Here is a 20,000-nt window from a genome sequence, read left to right on the forward strand (position 1 = left end):
GATTGGCCCACTCCAACCCAGCCCAGAACCCAGCAGACCAGACCAGACCAGAACATACCCGGCCAGCACAGAACAGACCAGACCAGCCCAGACAGTCCAGACTGGACCAGAACAGCACAATTCATCAGCCCGTCCCCGTCCTGTTCATCACAGCTGTCGCACGCCCCGCACTGACAATGTCCAGTTCAGCAACTGATGCCCCTCCCCCCCCGCCACCACTACAAACACACACGCACACACACACACCCTCCAATGTTGACCTTCTGTCAGCCTCCCCCCCCTGCCTGTCCTCCTGGGAACACTCTTGAGATGCAGTGCTGCCCCCCGCTGGTCATTTCTCTCAGGGGTTCTGTTTTCCTTCTGTCCATCTTTCTCATGTACTGACCCCCCACCCCCCGCTGTCTCTCGTGACAGAGGAGAATTAGTCGAACGTTTTGTTTTGCTTATTTGAATTCATTTGAATTAAGCTTTTTTATTATTTTCCATCCGCAATAAAAATTGAAAACAGCTGTCTAGCTTTCCCCTGGCGTAGCTCGACTACAGTGGTTCAAAGTGTTTCCTGATGGGAGAGGACAAAGCACACCCTTCCTCTCGGACCAGCTTCAGTCAACATCTGCTTTACGTTTGTCCACAGCTTTCGTTTGTGTTCTAATGCCCTGTAGTGATTTGATTTGAGGCTTTTCCAACCAGGAGGGAGGGTATCGGGGGCAGGTAGCTGGGTGTTTGTGTGTCTGGCAGAGGTGGTGGTAGCTAATAAAGCTCTTTCTTAAGGTGCTGGCCGGTCAAGGAGTCCAGTCACGAGGCGCTCACCTCCGCTGAGCATCGGTTCTGCTGTAGAAACTTAGTTTGGTGCCAACTTCAGTATCTCTTTGTTTTTCTCCTTTAAAAAAGAAAAAAAGATCTGTATGGTATTGTAGGCAATAAGTTTACCTGGTTTGCAGTGTGTATTGGTGGTTCAAACAATGGTATCTGGCTCTTTGGACGGCACACGCACACATGCGCTTCTGAACGCTCGTCAGCTTTCACCGGCTGATGTCCTTTTACATTTACCAGACTACAGAGGAAGCAGCCACTACTTCCTGTCTGACTGGTGTCGTGTCACCCTGCGTTGGGCCGGTCAGATGTCTGAGATGAGCTCCCCATTGTCTGAGTGGGCAGAGAGGAACTCAGACTGGCCAGGGTTACTCTGGAATTTCTTTTCCCGAAGGGCTGGTTTTTCCTACTCTTCCGGAGGAGAAACCGCTCTTTTATGATGACAATGTTACATTAGCCAGTAGCCTAGTTCAGAGATAAAGAACATTCAGTTAGGAAAGAAGTTAAACACAAGCCTTTCTTTTCATAGTGCCTTTATTGTATATGGAGGGGGCGGGGGTGGGGGCTGTCATTGACTAAGGTCGGAATAGAATAGCAGCCTTATCCACATGCCAAACTGTTTTTAAATTTAGCATTCGCTTCCAACATACTAGATGCATACTAAGCAAACTACCCCTAAGTATCTAGTATGTATGCGCTGTATATGTATGAACAGCATGCTAGCCGTGAGATGCTTGATCCACAGTAGCCACAAGCCTTGTTACGCGGACAAAGCTGGTCGTCTCGCCAGAGTCGAGGTGGCGAGGCACCAGAAGCACTTCCTGAAAAACTTGAAGAACAAAACAAAAACAAAAACAAACACAACATACGCAAACAATACTAGAGCTGAATGGAAATGTCGTTGTGCGTGTGCGTTCTGCGCGGAGTCTCCTTCGTGCCTAGTCACACAGACATGGGAGTGACCGAGGGACGCTTCGTGTGTCTCCCCCCCCCCCCCCTGCTCAGTGGAGTCTCCGAGTCTCGGTGTCCAGTACCATTGTTTGAGTCCTTAGCCTACCTGCACGCTCTCTGGCTGTACCCCCTCCACCCGTCTGCGTCTGTGACCTGCTTCTTCTGGACGTTCCCACCTCCCCCCCCCCAGTCTGTGTGACCTTCCTCTGGACGCTTGCGAGTCGTTTCTGTCTGTCCCGTTTTCTTTCTTTCTTTCTTTCTTTCTTTCTTTCTTTCTTTCTTTGCCTGCGAAATCTGTTGTCAGTGTTTCGACTGAATGTGCAAATTGTAAATATACTACTACCACAATTGCATTGTTTTGTTCTTTCTTTTTCTCCTCTTTGTATTAAAGAGTAACACCTGCCAATAATTTATGCTTCAATCCCAAATTTTGCTGTACATTTTTTTTTTTTTTTAAAGAAGACTCCTCCACACCTGATCTTGTATGGCATACTGTGTCCTCTGAGCTTTGAAGTGTGCTTGACAGGAGGTAGACTGGGTCTCCCGATAGGAGGTAGACTGGGTCAGGAGTTAGACTGGGTCAGGAGTTAGACTGGGTCTCCTGACAGGAGTTAGACTGGGTCTCAGGAGCTAGACTGGGTCTCCTGAAAGGAGTTAGACTGGGTCTCAGGAGTTAGACTGGGTCTTCTGCAAGGCTGTCAACAGAGCAGGTAGCTCCATGTTGGTCTGTTCTTCTTGAAATGGCTTTAAAAACCGCTTGTCTGGAGCTCTCTCTTCATTTGACACCAGCTTTTATTTGTTTTATTTTTTTCCTGTCAAAAGAATGATATTTGTAAGTGTCCTTTAGTATACATCCTGTACTAAATGGCTTCATCCAATATTGTACATATAATGTACTTTTATTTTGTTGTTATATCTATTATTAAATGGTAGATTTCATATTTTGTACAAAATGTCCCAGTGTACAGAATACAGAGGTTATTAGCAACTGCAGACAGTTGATATGTGGCAGTGGCACAGACTTCATCATGTGTGACTATTTTGCATTTAACAGTTTAGAAATTTGGATTCTAATATTGTTTTTTATCAATTTTTAATTAAAGATTTTTTTTTCTGCATTCAAACGTATGTGTTCAGAACTACCTACATGCATTAGCTTTTTGTGTGTGCTTTCATCCAAATCTCCCGTGGTGTATATCTATCTATATACAGTAAATAAAGAGAACATGTGAGTTTTATATTTTCATCCTAACTTAAGCCTCAAGTGTTCTTCTTGCCTCACTGCTGCTGTGTTGAGAAATGCCTGTTAGGCTGCTGCTTCACTGAACCAACCCGCTGGCTGAATAGTGAATAGGAAGAGAAATAGTTTAAATTGTCTTGGAATTCTTTTCACCCGCTAAACTAAGGGCAGCAAACTACTACACAAACACATGCTCCTATTGTGCTCTTCTCATCTATGGAAACCGATATGTGAGGAGGATTCTGTTGGTCTTCTCAGAGCCTTTAACACAGCCCGTTCATGTGTTCTGCTTCACATTAATCCTTTGCTGCCATCTTGAGGTCAGAAATGTTAGTGCGTTTGTAATTTGGTGCCAGTATGGAAAAACAAAGATACATAAGTATTTTGGCTGTGGAGTTATGAAATCCTGAGATTTTTATTTTTTATGGGGGGGGGGGGGTTCAAATGAGCAAAGATTAAAACAACTCAATCAAATGACCCAAAAAATCTGGCAACAAAGTTCCATTGTCTCCTATCCACTTGTTGAATGTTTCATTACAAAAAATGTGTTCAACTTCAGATGAACTCTGATTTCTTGGTCTCTTTTTTCATTATCCTTTATTTCACCTGGTTTAGACACATTGAGATTGATCTCTTTTTCAAGAGCATTGTGGATAGATGGTAAAACGTTAGTTCGTGAAGAAGACCCCTTTAGAGTCGGCAATGAGAGGGGAGTAGCGAACTCTTTTAGTTAGATAATTCACCCTTGGCTGTGAATAGAACTGGTTATGTGTGCTTGCCGTCCACACATAGGCCTATTTTCTGTGACGTGTTTGGTCAAGCTAATAAATGACAGCTGTGCAGTTAGTGAGAGAAATCGCTCTTAGAACTCCTTCAACGGGAATGGGCCGGCCGGGCTGACCCGCGGAGATATCGCGCGCGAGCGTGGTGAGAGCAGCATCGTCGAAAGCCACATCTTCTAACTGCAGCCCTGTGACAGCCGTCTTGAGAGCGGTTGCTGGGTTCGGCGGTCTGATGAGGCTGCCATGCAGGAGTAGTCCAGTCCCAAGTGGATGGCCCCCGCGACAGCAAGGGAGAAGCAGTCGGCGAGCGTTTTTGCCAGCGACGTGCCGAACATTCCTGGCGAACAACGATTAGGCTACTTACGAGAGCTGCTGCTGCTGGCAGGCGGACCACGGTTCAGTCACCTTAGACGTGGCGAACGTGAGGGGGCTTGTGGTCCATGAACGCTGTAAACTCATGGCCCTCCAGTTGACATCCGCCAACGCCTTGTCCCTCTCTGCGGTTCAGCCTTCAGCGTGTTTTATTTGGGGGGCCTTGCCTTTCAGAGCCCCGTACAGGGGCTGCGTTACGGCGTTACCTGAACCGCTCGGGGGATGAAGTGGTGATAGAAGGTCACCATTCCGAGGAACTCCCACAGGAACTGGGCTGTGATTGGGCGTGGGGAATGCTGTGACGGCATCCACCTTCGACGCGAGGGGGGGCTGCCTTGTCCTTGGTGATGTGGTGCCCGAGGAAGGTGGTCAGGCCAAACAGGCACCTGGATCAGCCCATATTGGCTGAGAGAAGAGAGCCCAGAGGTGGGACAGATGTTCCGTTTTGGAGCTGCTGGAGACGAGGGGGTCGTCTAGATAGACGAAGATGAAAGGTAGGCGTTCTTAAGGCCGAAAGGCATGCGCAAGAACTCGGAATAGTCTGAACGGGGTGATCGCCGCCATCTTGGGGAAGTCCAGCAGGTAGACGGGCACCTGGTGGCATCCGCGAACAAAGTCCACTTCGGAGAAGATGAGCTTACCCACCAGGCCGGCTGAAAAGTCCTGGATGTGCGGGACTGGCTAGTGGTTGGGTGTCATTGTGTCGTTGAGACAGCGGTAGTCTTTGCTTGGCGGTGGATGATGATAAGGTGCATTGAGTGAGGTCCGGGAACTCTGCGAGGAGGTGGAGGAACAAGTCCGCGAGTGGAGAGCATTCTGGACGGTCTGATGAAGTCTACACGCGTATGAGCAGAAGGTGACAGTGTTCGACCAAACGGTAGTTTCTGACACCCACCAGTAGCCCGTAGGCGCATGGAAGTCCAGGAGGAGGACGGCCACTTTCGTCGTGACAAAGTCCCGGCTGAACCGCTGTCCGTTGAAACAGAGCTCCATCCAGTATGTCTCGGGCCGTATGTGCGGACGGGGCTTCCGTTAGCTCTTCCGCGCGTCCGCATCACACAGGAGACGCCGTCCGGAGATGGTGTCTTGGATGAAAAGCAGCCTGCTTTCCCCGCCAACGCTCACGGCTACCGCTCAGCGCCCGGCTCTGGTGAGTGAGATCGGCAGCGCTTGGCTTTGGTACCAAACTTTGCATGCTAGAAACACAGGCCAAGATCCTGTCACGATTAAGGGCTGCTGTCGTGGTGGCGACCATTAGTGTCTCCAGGTAGGGTTGGACAGGAAACAGTGCGGCCAAACCCAGATAGCAAGCGGATGTGTAATTATTCTGGGCCATATATGGGCCGGAACTAAGCCACAAGGGCCAGATCTGGCCTGTATATGGCCCAGATCCGCTTGCTATCTGGGTACCGTGTTGTTGACCCACCAGGAAATACTTACCAGCCTCGCCAGCCAGAGCACAGCAGTCAGTCCTGGCAGTGTTGCCCAGAGCAGCCTATACTTGGGAAGGTAGCTGTTGCAGAAACATTCTGACAAAGAGGTGGTCATGTTTATGCTCTCCTAGAGGATTCAGACTCAGCCGTCACCTAGGCCTTGTAGAGAGAAGAGCAGGCTGGCCCCCGTTCAGTGTCCGAGAGTTCAAACGCTTTCAACAGGTGAACTTTGAGTGTCTTAAATCCACCCCGCTGTGGAGGCTCACCACTCTGGTCACAGTCAAACTCCCGAGGGCTGACAGCACATAATAGAATTTCGTGGCCTTCGCAGTGATCTCCTGAAGCGTTTCCGCCAGGGCAAACAAGGCTGACGATTCCCAGAACTCCGGTAGTTTCAGAGAAACTGCGTTTGCGGCCATGTTCGTTTATGGTTGTCTCTGGAGACGTCTAAGAGACTAAATTCAGGGTTACCAGTGTGGAGTTCTTAGAATGATACACAACTTCCCTCAGTAACTGCGCAACTGTGCGTCATTTATTAGCTTCACCAACACAATACTGAAACAATACGCCACATAAACATGCATGGAAGATAAGCACAGATAACCAATAGGCTTGTTACGGCCCCCATGGTTTAGGTGAGGATAAGGGGCCAATAACAACAGTATACGCTGAGGAGCTGGTATGGTGGGAGCACAACAGTGACCAGGAAACAGCAGTAACTATATAATAAAATATTAATTTACACAGGCAATGCTACAGGGAACAAGGAAATTAAGAATGGTGCCAAAGAAAAGAAATTGTAAGAAAATTGATCACTAAACTAGTGCAGATATATACAATCTGGCCTAATAAACATACAGGGTAGCACCCGCTCCTAACCTAGTGTGTTAAACATAGGAAAGATATTTGGGAGAAATGGTTGCTTGATGAACAGCTGACTGGTCTCTGATTGGATGACTGGATAGGAGTGGATGGGAGAAGTTGACGAGGTGACGAGGAACACCTGTCAAGACACCTGAGTTATTGATTAAGGCCTTGTTTACACGTAGCCGTGGATCTGGGAAAACTGTGATATTTATATGCGTTTGTACCTGTCGTTTACACGTAAACGGAGGTTTTAACCCACTGAAAACGAATGTTTAAAAAACTCCGGCCAAAGTGGAGATTTAGGAAAACTCCGTTATTTCGTTTGCATGTAAACAGAGGAAGACAAAGATTTACGTCATGTATGCGACAGAAAATGCATTGCGTCAGGTGTGCGACCTTTGTTTACAGTGTGTTTGCTCCTCTGATGTGCTCTAATCATCATGGATGCTAAAGCGATGTTCGTTTTTATGTTAGCGCAAAGTCTGTTGGTGTGTTTGCATTTGCAAATACAACTGCTTTATTATGTCGAGGAGGAGAGGAATTCGTTCATTCGTTGTTTTTGTTTTTCTTTTACATGATTGTGATTGGCTAACGTGTCTTCATGCTTCTCGTTATACTGCCGCCTACAGGCGTAGAGTGCTCTTGGTGGCATATTTATGCGGGTGGCGGCGTATTTATGCGGGTTCGTGTGCACAATTTTATTTTTTTAAACGGAGAGGGGGAAATATCCGTTTTTGTAAATACCTGTGTATGTGTAAACGAAGTCTGAGAGTGAACGGAGAAACAGAAGGACAGAACAGAACACAACTACGGATACAGACAGACATGTGACTGTAACAAGGCCTACAGTATAGCTCCGTCCACAGCCATAGGTGAATTATTTAACTAACTAAAAGGGTCCGCCACAGGGGACTTTTTTGGGTACCGAAAAAAAAGTTGTGATACAGGTTGAAGTTTCTCAGCTCTCTTGGTTGTGACATGTACCATGTTTCTAACTCATCAAATTCATGGGGTTATCTCCTTCTCTAGCCACTTAAAGAGCAGACGAGACTGACATGTCTACCTGCTGCCGTCTAGCATGCCTGCTGTGATCGGCACAGATTCAACCACAGACTGGACAAACTAGCACTCTCTCTCCTTCTCTCTCTGTCTCTCCATCTCTCTCTCTCTCTCTCTCTCTCACACACACAGACACACACACAGACACACACACACACACACACACACACACACAGACACACACACACACACACACACACACACAGACACACACACACACACACACACACACACACACACACACACACACACACACACACACACACACACACACACACTCTCTCTCTTTCCTCTCTATTTCTCTCCCCTTCTTGAACACCTCTCACAAGGCTGCTCACACGCAATCACAACAAGGATGATGACGATTTTAATGAGTGTAATTATTTTTGTAATTAAATGTTTAGCTGTTTTTGTTGTGCAGTGTGTCATCTACATTCTTTTGCAGAATGTGCAAGTCTCTGCCAAGTAAGCTGGCACGTTCGCCATCAAGAGAACTGAGATCCCTTAAGTCTTGCAAACCATTTTTTAGAGCACATTTCCTCACAGTATTGTTAGATTTATTCTGATTCATTTTACATTTTGGGAAGAAAATCCTTTTAGGTTGAGAGGAAACACTGGCGTGCTACGTGTGCTAAAACAATCTTTACTGTTGCTGTAGTGTGACATATTTTTATGTCAAATGAATATTCATGTCCGACACTGGAGGCTTTCGTGTCCTCTCTGGGGAATCGTCTGGGAAGACGTCATAGAAAAAATGTCAAGGGTAGTTTGGTTAAACAAATCTCTCTCTATATATCTTTCTCTCTCATCTTTCTCCCCTCTACTTCCCTTTTTAGCCCCCCCCCCACCCCCTCTCTCTTTCTCTCGCTCACTCTCCTCACTCTGCCCCCCCCCCCCTCCCTCTCATCTCTCTCTCTTTTCTGAGAGATCAGGTCACTGGGTTCATTGGATGTTTTGGAGAACAGCTTGTCTTATTTTCATGTTCCCCTGCCTCCCTCACCCCTCAGTGTTACGGCCGTGCTGCGCTGCCCCGGGTCTGTATACCGAAAAGATCTCGTCACGACAAGAAGTGTCAGAGCTTATTGCCATGGAAACAAGGCTCAAAACTTTGAGCGTCGACCCCATTGTTAATGCATCCAATCACATTTTAGGAAACGCACTCAGCGGCGAGCATTACTTTGTGTGTGTGTGTGCTGTGTGTGTGTGTGTGTGCGTGTGTGTGTGCGTGTGTGTGTGTGTGTGTGCCACCCCCGCCTCCCCATGACTCAGCACCAGTCTCCAGCAGCTTGCTGATGAATGAGAAGGAGAGAGTGGGAACAGAAGACTGACTCATGCAACCCTTGGGGTCTGGGGATGGAAGGCGGCAGGTGTACCACTGTACTGTCTGTCTGTCTGTCTGTCTGTCTGTCTGTCTGTCTGCCTGCCACCCTATCCTGTCTGTCTGTCTGTCTGTCTGTCTGTCTGTCTGCCACCCTATCCTGTCTGTCTGTCTGTCTGTCTGTCTGCCACCCTATCCTGTCTGTCTGTCTGTCTGTCTGTCTGTCTGCCACCCTATCCTGTCTGTCTGTCTGTCTGTCTGCCACCCTATCCTGTCTGTCTGTCTGTCTGTCTGTCTGTCTGTCTGTCTTCCACCCTATCCTGTCTGTCTGTCCGCTCACTTCCAAATTGATGAATGCCGAACTTGCCGTAGAAATGATCGTGTGCCCAGTTTTCTGTCGTACGATCGCTTAGTAAATGAGGGCCAATCACTCTATAGTTCTGTGCTATCAAGTCTGCCTCAAAGCAGGCAACTGAGGGGTTCCTAATGAACTCCGCCAACTCAAACAGCTGAAGCCATCTTCAGGACTGCTTAGTGTGTATGCTCTATCTACACTACTGTATATACATACATACATACATACATACATACATACATACATACATACATACATACATACATACATACATACATACATACATACATACATACATACATACACACATACATACAGGCTGTCTAAGGAAATCTATTAATACTCCAATACATCCAAAAACTGGGAGCTTTTATACTAAACTAAAAACACAGGTGGCGGTGATAAGGGGGCGGAGTCGGTGATCAGGCCCAACCAGCAGCAGGTGCAGAGGCAGGGCGAGGAGGCTGGAGCCTGTAACACAAGGGTTAGAACACAAACAAAACACAGCGCCACCTTGAGGTTGTGAATGATACATTTTATGTAACTATCAAAGTTTGAATCAAGAGTGAAAATATTTGCAGAGGTTTGCTCAAAAAGGTCAAACTCTGGTTTATTAGCCAAAAACTCAGATAACAGTTGCAACCGGCTCCTGCCAAGAATGAATTTCACAGAAGTGACTCGGTCTTCTCCCATATCAATATATACAGAGTTGGCTGCTGGAGGCCAAATACAGTGTGAGACAAAAGGAACTTCAAAAGACTAACCCTTACAACAACAGGCTGAGCTGACTAAAGACAAATACACAATGAGGAGCCCCGAGGTCACTAAACATTAGAATGGGGGACTGGCCCGAGAAAGGGTCGTAAACTGGGTGTAGACCTCACCCTTTAGGGCTTGATCCAGCCCTATGCTACTGTAGATAAGATAAACAAGGCACAGAGCTTCAAAGGACCTCAGACACTAGTTTACAAAGTTCACACAAGGATGAAAAATTTCATTAGGACCACAGTTTAACCCTAGTAACTGTAGTTTCTATCACACTGTCCAATGTCACACTGAGATAGGTTGGAGCTGCATGAAAGGAGTGTTCCATCGATGTGCACTCGGAGCTCACGTTTGGCATCCTTGTTGTTAAGGAAAGAAAGAGAGGAACGCTCTTAGCCAGGACTTCAAGGCAGGTGCGGAGTATAAGCTCCGGGCAGATAGAATCAGGCTCCGGAGCTTTCCCTGGCTTTACGTGCTGGAGGGCAGCAGTGAACTCGCCAGAGATGTTACCACCGCTAGTGTCCGCTAGTCTCTGTGTCCTTCCAGAGGTCAGACACTTCTTTTGCCACGAGACATAACGATTTGCGGTCTATGCCCTCGTATGTCCCACTTTCACAAATTGTGATGCGATTTTTTTTTTTTTTGTAAACTAATATTATAGAGAAAATGTCCTTAGTTTTAGTCTTTTTCATTTCATACATAAGCCTAGTATTTTGGGTGGATATGAAATCTATCCTCCATTATTTAGCTATGCCCCTGCGCAGAGAGTAACCTGACGTGCGCCAGATGGTTTGTTTCACACAGAGTGAAACAACGTGAGCTCACAAGATCAGGATAGTCTGACAAGGCTAGCACAGAAGAAAAAAATAAAATAAAACTAATACTGAAACTAATAAAAAATTAAACTAAACTAAACTAACAAACCTGCTTTAAAACTAATCAAAACTAAACTGAAATTGATAACAAAAAGTTAAAACGATATAAAAATAAAAACTAGTGAAAAAAGCAAAACTATTATAACCTTGTCCCAGGGCTCTTGTCTCCTTCAGTCTAGTCTCAGCACGTGGGGGGGCTCGTGGGGGGGCTCGTGGGGGGGCCCAGAGGAAGGCACAGTAGAGACTCTCACACTCGGTTTGTAATCTATTGCAACGTCCGCGTGGAATGGATTTTTTGGCCGCTTTCATATGTATGCTGCAGAGTTCCCAGTACGCCTCATCCACATTGTTGGTGTTAGATGGTGGGAGGCCCCTCGTGGATCTATGCGTAAGAAGGCGGTAGCGTTTCCAGTTGGCCTTTCAGAAGTTCCATCGCTTCACCGGCTCGCTCGGGACGAGGTCCACGAGTTAAGGCATGGTTATCAGCAATGGTCGATGTCTAGGTGCTCACGCGCACAGCACCTTAAACGGTCACTTCTTCACTTTACTAAATTATCTACATTGATGTTGCACTGCTTACCTGTTTTTTTTTATTATTCTTTTTTACTCTATTTTATTATATTTCCTATTATATTCTATGCCCTTTTTGTCTTATTTTATCACGCAAAGTTGAGTCGGCTCTGAGCCAAAGATTTTCATTACTGATAATCATGTTACATTGACAATAAACTTGAAACTTGAAACTTGAACTCTATCAGGGAGCCGGTTATCAACACCAACAGTTGCGAATGCCAAGTCAGGATCCGTCCCAGTTTTCCAGCGACCTGAGAGAAAGCTGGCTGCACCCTTGGGATCGTACATCAAGGCCAGGCTGTTGTTAGCTGCCCAAGCAGCCAGGTTTTCTCTGTCGGATGTATTGCTGCTGTACCCCCAATCCTCGTGCTGGCAATTGAAGTCGCCAGCATAGAGGCAGGGGTGGGGGAAGACTGGGAGATGCTCTGGGTGATTCGCAAGGGCGGAGGCTTGTAGACGTTGACGATTTTAAAGCCGCCAACGTCCACGCACAACCACTCAATCTCCGAGTCAGGAGATCGGGGATTGGTCGACGAGAGTCCAGTTCAACCTTTGATGGACGAAAGTAGCAAGGCCATGCTTCCTGCTTAGAATAGACCCAGCTAGAGCGAAGTTTGGGAGAACTAGCTTATCTGCTATTATGCAGTGGGTCTCATGGAGGAGGAGGATGAGGGCCTTGGTGATTCAGGCCAGAGCAAGCTCCGTCGACTGCTGTCCCCACCTGTGGCAGCCGAACCTGGGTGGTGGCCCTCAGTTGGCAGACTTTGCTTCGCTTACGGTGGTTAATCGCAGCTACTGACTGGGGGCACCACAAGAAGGTGTCTGCCTCATACCCAATCTTGTGCCCTATCACCAGGTTGTCATTTTGGATGATGAGAGCCCAGCGCATCAACCATTGGTTTCGATTGTACATCCTGGAAAGGATGGTTAGTGGTTAGTGGTTAGTATATACAACCACAGGGACAGAGGTGGAACCAACATACACCTCAAAATGTTGTAAAGCCAATAGCAACGCTAAGGCTTCCTTCTCGATCATCGAATACTTAAGCTGTGCCTTATTAAATTTGCGGGAGAAGAAACAGATGGGGTGCTCAATCCCATCTTTCTCCTGCAGCAACTCTGCCCCTAGGGCGCTTGCGTCTACCTCCAGCTGGAAGGGTAGTGTAAAGTCGGGAGCGGCCAACACGGGAGCACTGCACAGCAATGCCTTGGCACTGTCAAACGCAACCTGGCAATCAGGCAAATATACTGCCTCTTGGTGCTGAGCAGGTTACTTAAAGGAATAGTAAAGGGAAAATGTATGTTTAGCCCTGTTTTAAGGTTACTTATGATCATATACAAATATTTCAGATCAAAACGTTGACAAAACTAGCATTTTGCACAAGTTGATAATTGCTCTACCACCGTTTTGGTCATACAATGGATGTGGATGGCATCTTGAAAAATCATTCATAAACATGTAAAACTTCTACCGCAAGCAACGAACTCTGGCTACGAACTAAGTAATGTATATGCGCAGTAACTCAATAAGGAGTGACGTGCATTCAATCAATCCCACGGCAAGTAGTTTTCCACACTTGTCGTCTACTGCTCTCACTAACCCATGGCCAACCTGTTTCCCTAGGTAGGTGACAGTTGCCAAATTCGCCCTTGGCCAGGTTAACGGTTAGCAAAGCAGCAGCCAGCCACTCAAACACCTGACCCAGGGCCATCACAGTTGCTCTGACCAGGTATCCATGTAGACAACTAAATCATCCAGATACAGTAGGCACTGCAATGAGGTACACCGGACAAAACCATGTTAACTAACCTCTGAAATGTCGCAGGGGCATTTCGCATGCCAAAGGCTAAGACCTTGTAGTGCAAGAAATCGTCTGGTGTCACAAACGCAGAGATGTCAGAGGCTCGAGAGGTTAGAGGCACTTGTCAATAACCTTTTAGGAGGTCCAGCTTTCTGACATACTTTGCGAAGCCAACATTGTCCACACAGTCCTCCATCCGAGTCTATGGGTGACCCCCGGTTGCTTTTAACATCTGGAGGGGACTTGGATCTACAGACTGAACTAGAATTGACTAAGTATAATTTTCTTACTCTAATACAGTAGCTAGTGCTAAATGCTAAGTCGTCAGTGTTGTTGTGAAGCTGCTTTGATAGTCAATTATATTGTGAGAGTAAGTTTCTGCCTGAGATAGACTAATTGCCCTGGTGACTGCCCCGAGAGAGTGGCCTACTCAACTCAGGATTTATAAACAGCACAGGCCCAAGTCATCTCCAGATTGCTTTTAACTTCTGGAAGGGACTTGGATCTACAGACTGAACTACAGTAGAATTGACTAAGTAGAATTTTCTTACTCTAATAGGTAGTGCTAAGTGTTAAGTCGTCAGTGTCGTTGTGAAGCTGATTTGATAGTCAATTCTATTGTGAGAGTTAGTTTCTGCCTGAGATAGACTAATTGCCCTATAGTGCTGGCGGTAGGCCTCGGGCACTAGTTCGTAGGCCCTTAGCATTGCAGCCTTCACCTTCTGGTAATCCTGGCTGTCAGAGAGGGACAATGCAGCCACAACATCCTGTGCCTTTCCAGTTAGCTTCCCTTGAATAAGAGCAGTCCAAATTTCAGATGGCCATTTTAGCACTGTAGCAAGGCACTCAAAAGTACCAAAAAATGCATCTACCTCTGTCTCTTTGAAAGGGGGAAGGGCTACAAGCCTACCGACGTCGCAGCGCTCCCCCAGAGGAGAGACCACGGTTGGAGTAGCGGGTGGAGCAGCAGGAGGAGCGACGTGCCCAGCAGCACTCTCCAACTCCAGCTTACGCAAATGCTGCTCAAACTCCATGTGTTGTAACTCAGCATCCAACGTCATCCGCCTCTGCTCATTCTCTAGGTGCCGTGCCTCCAAGGCATCTCGCCTTTCACTCGTCTCTCTCCATCTGCAGGCGCACCAAACGCACTTTCAGCCTGCCCGCAGACAACGACCCAGTACTTATGTCAGAGCCTGGCGCCAGTGAGTGGGATGGGGGCGGCGAGTAACGTGGCAAAGGTTGAGCTGGCGTAGCCACCACCGCGGGCCCTGCCTCATCTTCCTCCTCCTTCTCACCCTCAGGGGAGGCAGGAGTGGCCTGTTCCTGCTCTACGTCAGGAGCAGCGGTGTCTCCCAGGTTCAGCTTTTCCTCAGCAAGGGCCTCCGACGGGGGCAAAGACACCTAGCTCCTCCAGCCCAGTCCATACAGCTTTACGGATCTCCTCCTTAGTGGACTGTTTCCTCACAGTCACTCTTTAGTGAAGTGCTATCGCTATCAAGTCTGCCTCAAAGCAGGCAACTGAGAGGTTCCTAATGAACTCCGCCAACTCAAAAACAGCTGAAGCCATCTTCAGGACTGCGTATGCCGGGTGCAGACTAGAGGATTTTCAAATCTTAACCGATTTTATAAACGTGGGAGACCACAGACATAATGATAATCTTAACCGATTTTTTAATATTTTAATCGTAAGAACGCACACTCCACGATTCAGTCAAGAAGCAGGACCGCACACTACACAATTTTAGAGGCGCAATTCATTCCAGGGAAATGCGATCTCACAGAAACTCGCATGATCAAACGTGACTTCAGAGCAAAACAAACATGGTCTTCACATCCTGAACTGCAATGAAATGTTTTCTAATAAAGGCTTTACACAAATGTCTCTCTACCACACATAACATTGCCACGCTAAACGTTTACAGCTAAGTTACGTTAGCTTTAGCATTTTCGCTAGCTCACCTGGTACATCCAAAACCATGGATATTTCAGCCAAACTCTTTTATTTGTCAGTCAGTTTGTCATTATGGTATGTTTTGCAGGATACGTTGAACAAGCACTCGTGTTCTCTCCACAACTCAACAAGCTTGTCCTCCATTTGGACTGTCCACCTAGCTCGGGAGACAAAGCTCCTCTTGTTATTGTTATTGGCAGCCATGTTTCTGTCGCCTAGCTACGAAAAATCTTGGTGACGCTTCCCAGTCAGCTCTCCCATTGGCTATTGTGGGTTTCCGCTCAGTATTTCATTGCTGTCCCAAGGATAAATATCAAACATGTTTGATATTTATGATAAAAAATCGGGGAGACTCCGATCAGTCGGGTACGTTAAGATTAGGTCGGTTAACACCTCACAATACAGGATTATTTGGGCAGATAATCGGTTCCGACAAGCCTTGATTCGGGAACGCCCCCCCGATTATCGGGAGGGGTGAATCGGAGCTAAAATTGGGCTTAAAATCCTCTAGTCTGCACCCGGCATTAGTGTGTATGCTCTATCTACACTACTCACCACAATAAACACGCACAGCTACAAAACTCAATCCTTGTCCTACCCAGCTACACACCTAATTACACACACCACACCGAATTTGCTCCAGGACACACAAGATCCCGGACGAGCCCCCAATGTTACATCCCTGCTAGGTCTAGGGGATCCGGGGCAGTACACAGTGGTAACCAGAACCATAAAATGGAACCTTGAATGCGTCGGAGCAAATAAGGGTGACAACACAAGGGGTAACGGTGCAATAAAGTAAGGTGTATTCAAGCAACATTAACAGGGGTAACAAAGGACCAGGAGAACTCAAAATAACACAAAATACCTCAGGAAATAGATCTAGGAGCCTGGCGGAAGTATGCCAAACAATTGAACTGAACAAAACAACTAGGTAAAAAGCAGCAAGCTAGTCTACCTAACTAACCTCCTCCCCAAACCCCAGTAGCTGCAAGCCCCTGACTAACTAAGCTACTGTACACTAACCAAAACTTACAAAGGTGGCATACCCCCTTTAACCTGGTGTATTTAATGAAGAGTTCTCCTATGTGTGGCTAGGTGTATAGCTCTGTCTGACCTGCCCCAAGACCTGGACCTTACCATACACCACCAACAGAAGCATGTAGGCATGTAACAATTCACTCAACTCAAGATGCGATGCAGGCACAGAACATTCAACAAATCACCTGACCACCTCCCTGTACTCCTCCTCGTCGTCTGGCCTGATGCAGCCCACGATAGAGGAGTCATCCGAGAACCTCTGGAGGTGACTCTTGAGTCTAGACTTGATCAATCACACCAGAGCGACGCCACAAAACGTGTCAGAGGTTTCAGAACTGCTTCAGCCTTTCTGAGGCTCTCAGAGACACCACAGAAGAGACAGAAGAGGAGAAAAGAGGAGAGGGGGAGGGAGGAGAGAGTGGACAGGAGAGATGAGAGGATAGGAGCAGGGAGAGGAGAGGAGGGGAGAGGAGAGGGGAGCAGAGAGGAGGCAGGAGGATGCCATGTTAACAGGGGAAGCTGTGGTAGAGCTGGAGGGAGGGAGACATGGGGCAGACTGTGTGTGTGTGTGTGTGTGTGTGTGTGTGTGTGTGTGTGTGTGTGTGTGTGTGTGTGTGCGTGTGTGTGTGTGTTTTCGTGTAGGAGGGGGGGTGGGGGGGGGGGCGGGCTTGTACACCGTTGAAGTGACATAACCAGCCATGTGAGGTGAAGTGAGGTGAACAAAGTTGAGCCTGGGGTGATCTGAGTTGAGACAGAAGCTGGCTTCGTGTGTGTGCGTGTGTTTGTGTGTGTGTGTGTGTGTGTGTGTGTGCTGTCTGTCAGGCTCGGCATTGCTTTCTCTATGACAGAAAGCAACACTGTGACACCCGCCTGCTGCTGCTGTGCTGTCTAGAACGCACGCATACACACACACACACACACACACACGCACGTCACCATTGTATAGGGCAAACAGGGACTTTCCCATTGTCCACCAAAGCCACACCGGAAAATGAGTTGGTATTCATCGTGTGAGAGACTGGCGCAGAAGTGAATTGTCTGCTCTGTAAATGGGACACGGACCCCCACTATCAGCGCGCAGTAAAGGACACACAGGAAGCCCCAGCTGACCGACAGACACAGACAGCCCTCGTCGTCAGAGTCACCCAGGCACCAGGTTCTTCCTACAAGGAAGAGGGGAAACGTGGGCGGAGGGAAGCACCTGAACACAGCACCTGAGAGCACCTGAACACAGCGCTACTGTACATCCACTGCTTACAAGCTATTCACGTTTCAAGTCATTTTTTGAATAGTCTGGTAGGCCATATTTAAACATATTTCGTTGGTTTGATCAGACGGTGCTGTTTCAGTTTGGATGTAAGTAATGAGGATAGGTCTGTCAGGATGTGTGTGCTGCAGAGCAGGTCTTACAAGCCAACAGGCACTAGTCCAGGTCCGTAGCCGGGGAGGGGGGATCGGGTGGATCGAACGACCTCCCCCTCACGACCAAAGGTCCAGAATTTAAGACAAAAGGTCTGCAACCCCCCCCCTGTCAACAAATCGCCCGACAATCAAAACAACCTGTCCGATACGGTCCACTTTTGAAAAAAACAACCTACCCCCCTCCACAAGGCTGCGTACGGGCCTGTAGTCAGTAGTGTTGATGGGAATTGTTGTTGAGCAGGACTTACAAAACAACAATAATTAGTCAGTAGTGTAGAAGACAATTGATGTTGAGCCGGTCTTACAAGCCTTTACTTAAAACATGATTTTGATTCGTTTTGTCTCGCTGGTTGGTTGGTTGGTTGATTGAATTTCCTCACTGAGGAAATTGATTTTCTTCTTTTTGACTTTGTTTGTGATTCATCACTTCAGCCCTGGGCTCTCTGTACTGACGCCTAGGAATGTACAGTATGTGCTGAATGTAGAATGTTTAATTGACATATTTGCCTCTCAGGACTTTACAGTCACATGCAGCCTTCTGGTGACAAATTCTCTGTGTAACAATTGTAAGCACCCCCCAGCTGATTTCATTGACTTCTAGTCACAGCACCTCCCTAGAGTGGAGTCAATCACTGGTTTGTTTGATCTGTGTGTACATTATGCAATTCATTGATACCACAAGAGCCACTCTGGCCCTGCAAAGCGCATGTTTGCCTAAAGGTAGATGAAATGAGTGGAAGCCTTGATAAGAGGCTCTGTCATTACTCAATGTTATGTAATACCCGATTCACATACAAAAGCCGTGATGAGATGCTACTTTTAGATTTTTTTCACATTTCACACGTCAAAACGTGAAAATTATGTTCAATTTTCCAAATTAGCAGTCACAGAACAATAAAATTCCGTGCCAAAACAAACCGTCGGGCGGTGGTAAGTAAACATGACATAACACATACCAGAGGCCCATGTAACACCAATGGAACAGTGCCAGTTCACTTCCAGTGATTGATTTTGTCATCCATCCAAATGCACTCGAAAAGGCTCTGAATGTTCGCTGTTGAAATATTGTGTGTATGTACAGTATGCTGATCAGGATCAGGACCAATGCCCAATCAAGCATAACGTAGCAGAGTAGGAGAGACAAATCACCTTCCTCTAGCCAGATAGATATTACCTTTTCGCTGAAAATAAGTCACTTTTTTTTCTTCTTCTATTTGATATATATATATATATATATATATATATATATATATATATATATATATATATATATTTAGCAAGAATAGCAATTATAGTAGATCTGCTACTGTATGTGGCAACTGGTTAATGAGCTGTAAGTTCTCAACGTCTGGCACTGAACACAGTTCCTTGAGCTATTTTAACTGGAGTACCTAGCGAATAATGAGTCTTCTCTCTGTACACCCAGGTCAAATCAGGACACAGTTCTTAACAGGCGTGTAACACGATCCAAGCAGCGGTTTTGGAACACAAAACCTTGACATCAACCTCCCACACTCAATCTCGCACATCCTCTCATGTGCAGGCGTAAACACATGTGTTACAAACAAACACACCCAGTGCACAATGCGGGCATGCATGCACACGCACACACACACACACACACACACACACACACACACACACACACACACACACACACACACACACACACACATCCATCTCCTTCTCAACAGACACCCACATGCTGTTTTGTACACACACACACATCCATCTCCTTCTCAACAGACACCCACATGCTGTTTTGTACACACATACACACACGCGCACACACACACAAACACACACACTCCTTCTCAACAGACACCCACATGCTGTTTTGTACACACATACGCACACGCACGCACACACACACACACACACACACACCCACACACACACACGCGCACACACACACACACACACACACACACACACACACACACACAAACACACACACTCCTTCTCAACAGACACCCACATGCTGTTTTGTACACACATACGCACACGCACGCACGCACACACACACACACCCACTTCTCCTTCTCAGCAGACACCCACGTGCTGTTTTGTATAGCCACCATGTTGTCTACTGCATGACTGGGGATCCCAGTGTCCTGGTTTGAGAAGGGTGCACCCATCCCTGATCATCCTGGCAACTGCACAGGCGAAAAGGAGAGTGCAGCTGGTGGAGAGACCAAGCACAAGCACACTGCTGTGTGTGGGTCAGGGTAGAACTAAGCTGATTTCCCCCGCTCCATTAAAGGGTGTTAGGTATTGACTGATAGTAGCGAATGGCGCAGCCACTTCCAATGGAGCCCTGCGTCACCAGTGGCCAGGCCTGCGTCATGCTGGAGTTGTGCCTTGGAGACAAAGGGGGAGGG

General features: G+C 47.2%; 1 protein-coding gene across 2 annotated transcripts in view; it reads left to right on the forward strand.

Annotated features, from left to right (window-relative positions):
* Positions 1 to 2,973, forward strand: part of ppp2r5cb (protein phosphatase 2, regulatory subunit B', gamma b) — a 31,336-nt gene extending 28,363 nt beyond the window's left edge. For both annotated transcript variants that reach the window (XM_084440365.1, XM_084440366.1), the window contains one exon: positions 1 to 2,973. This exon is cut by the window's left edge and continues 188 nt beyond it. The gene's annotated coding sequence lies outside the window, so the exon portion shown is untranslated.
* Positions 2,974 to 20,000: the final 17,027 nt, after the last annotated feature.

This window comes from Borostomias antarcticus, assembly GCF_949987555.1.
Source record: "Borostomias antarcticus genome assembly, chromosome: 6".
Classification (NCBI taxonomy): domain Eukaryota; kingdom Metazoa; phylum Chordata; class Actinopteri; order Stomiiformes; family Stomiidae; genus Borostomias; species Borostomias antarcticus.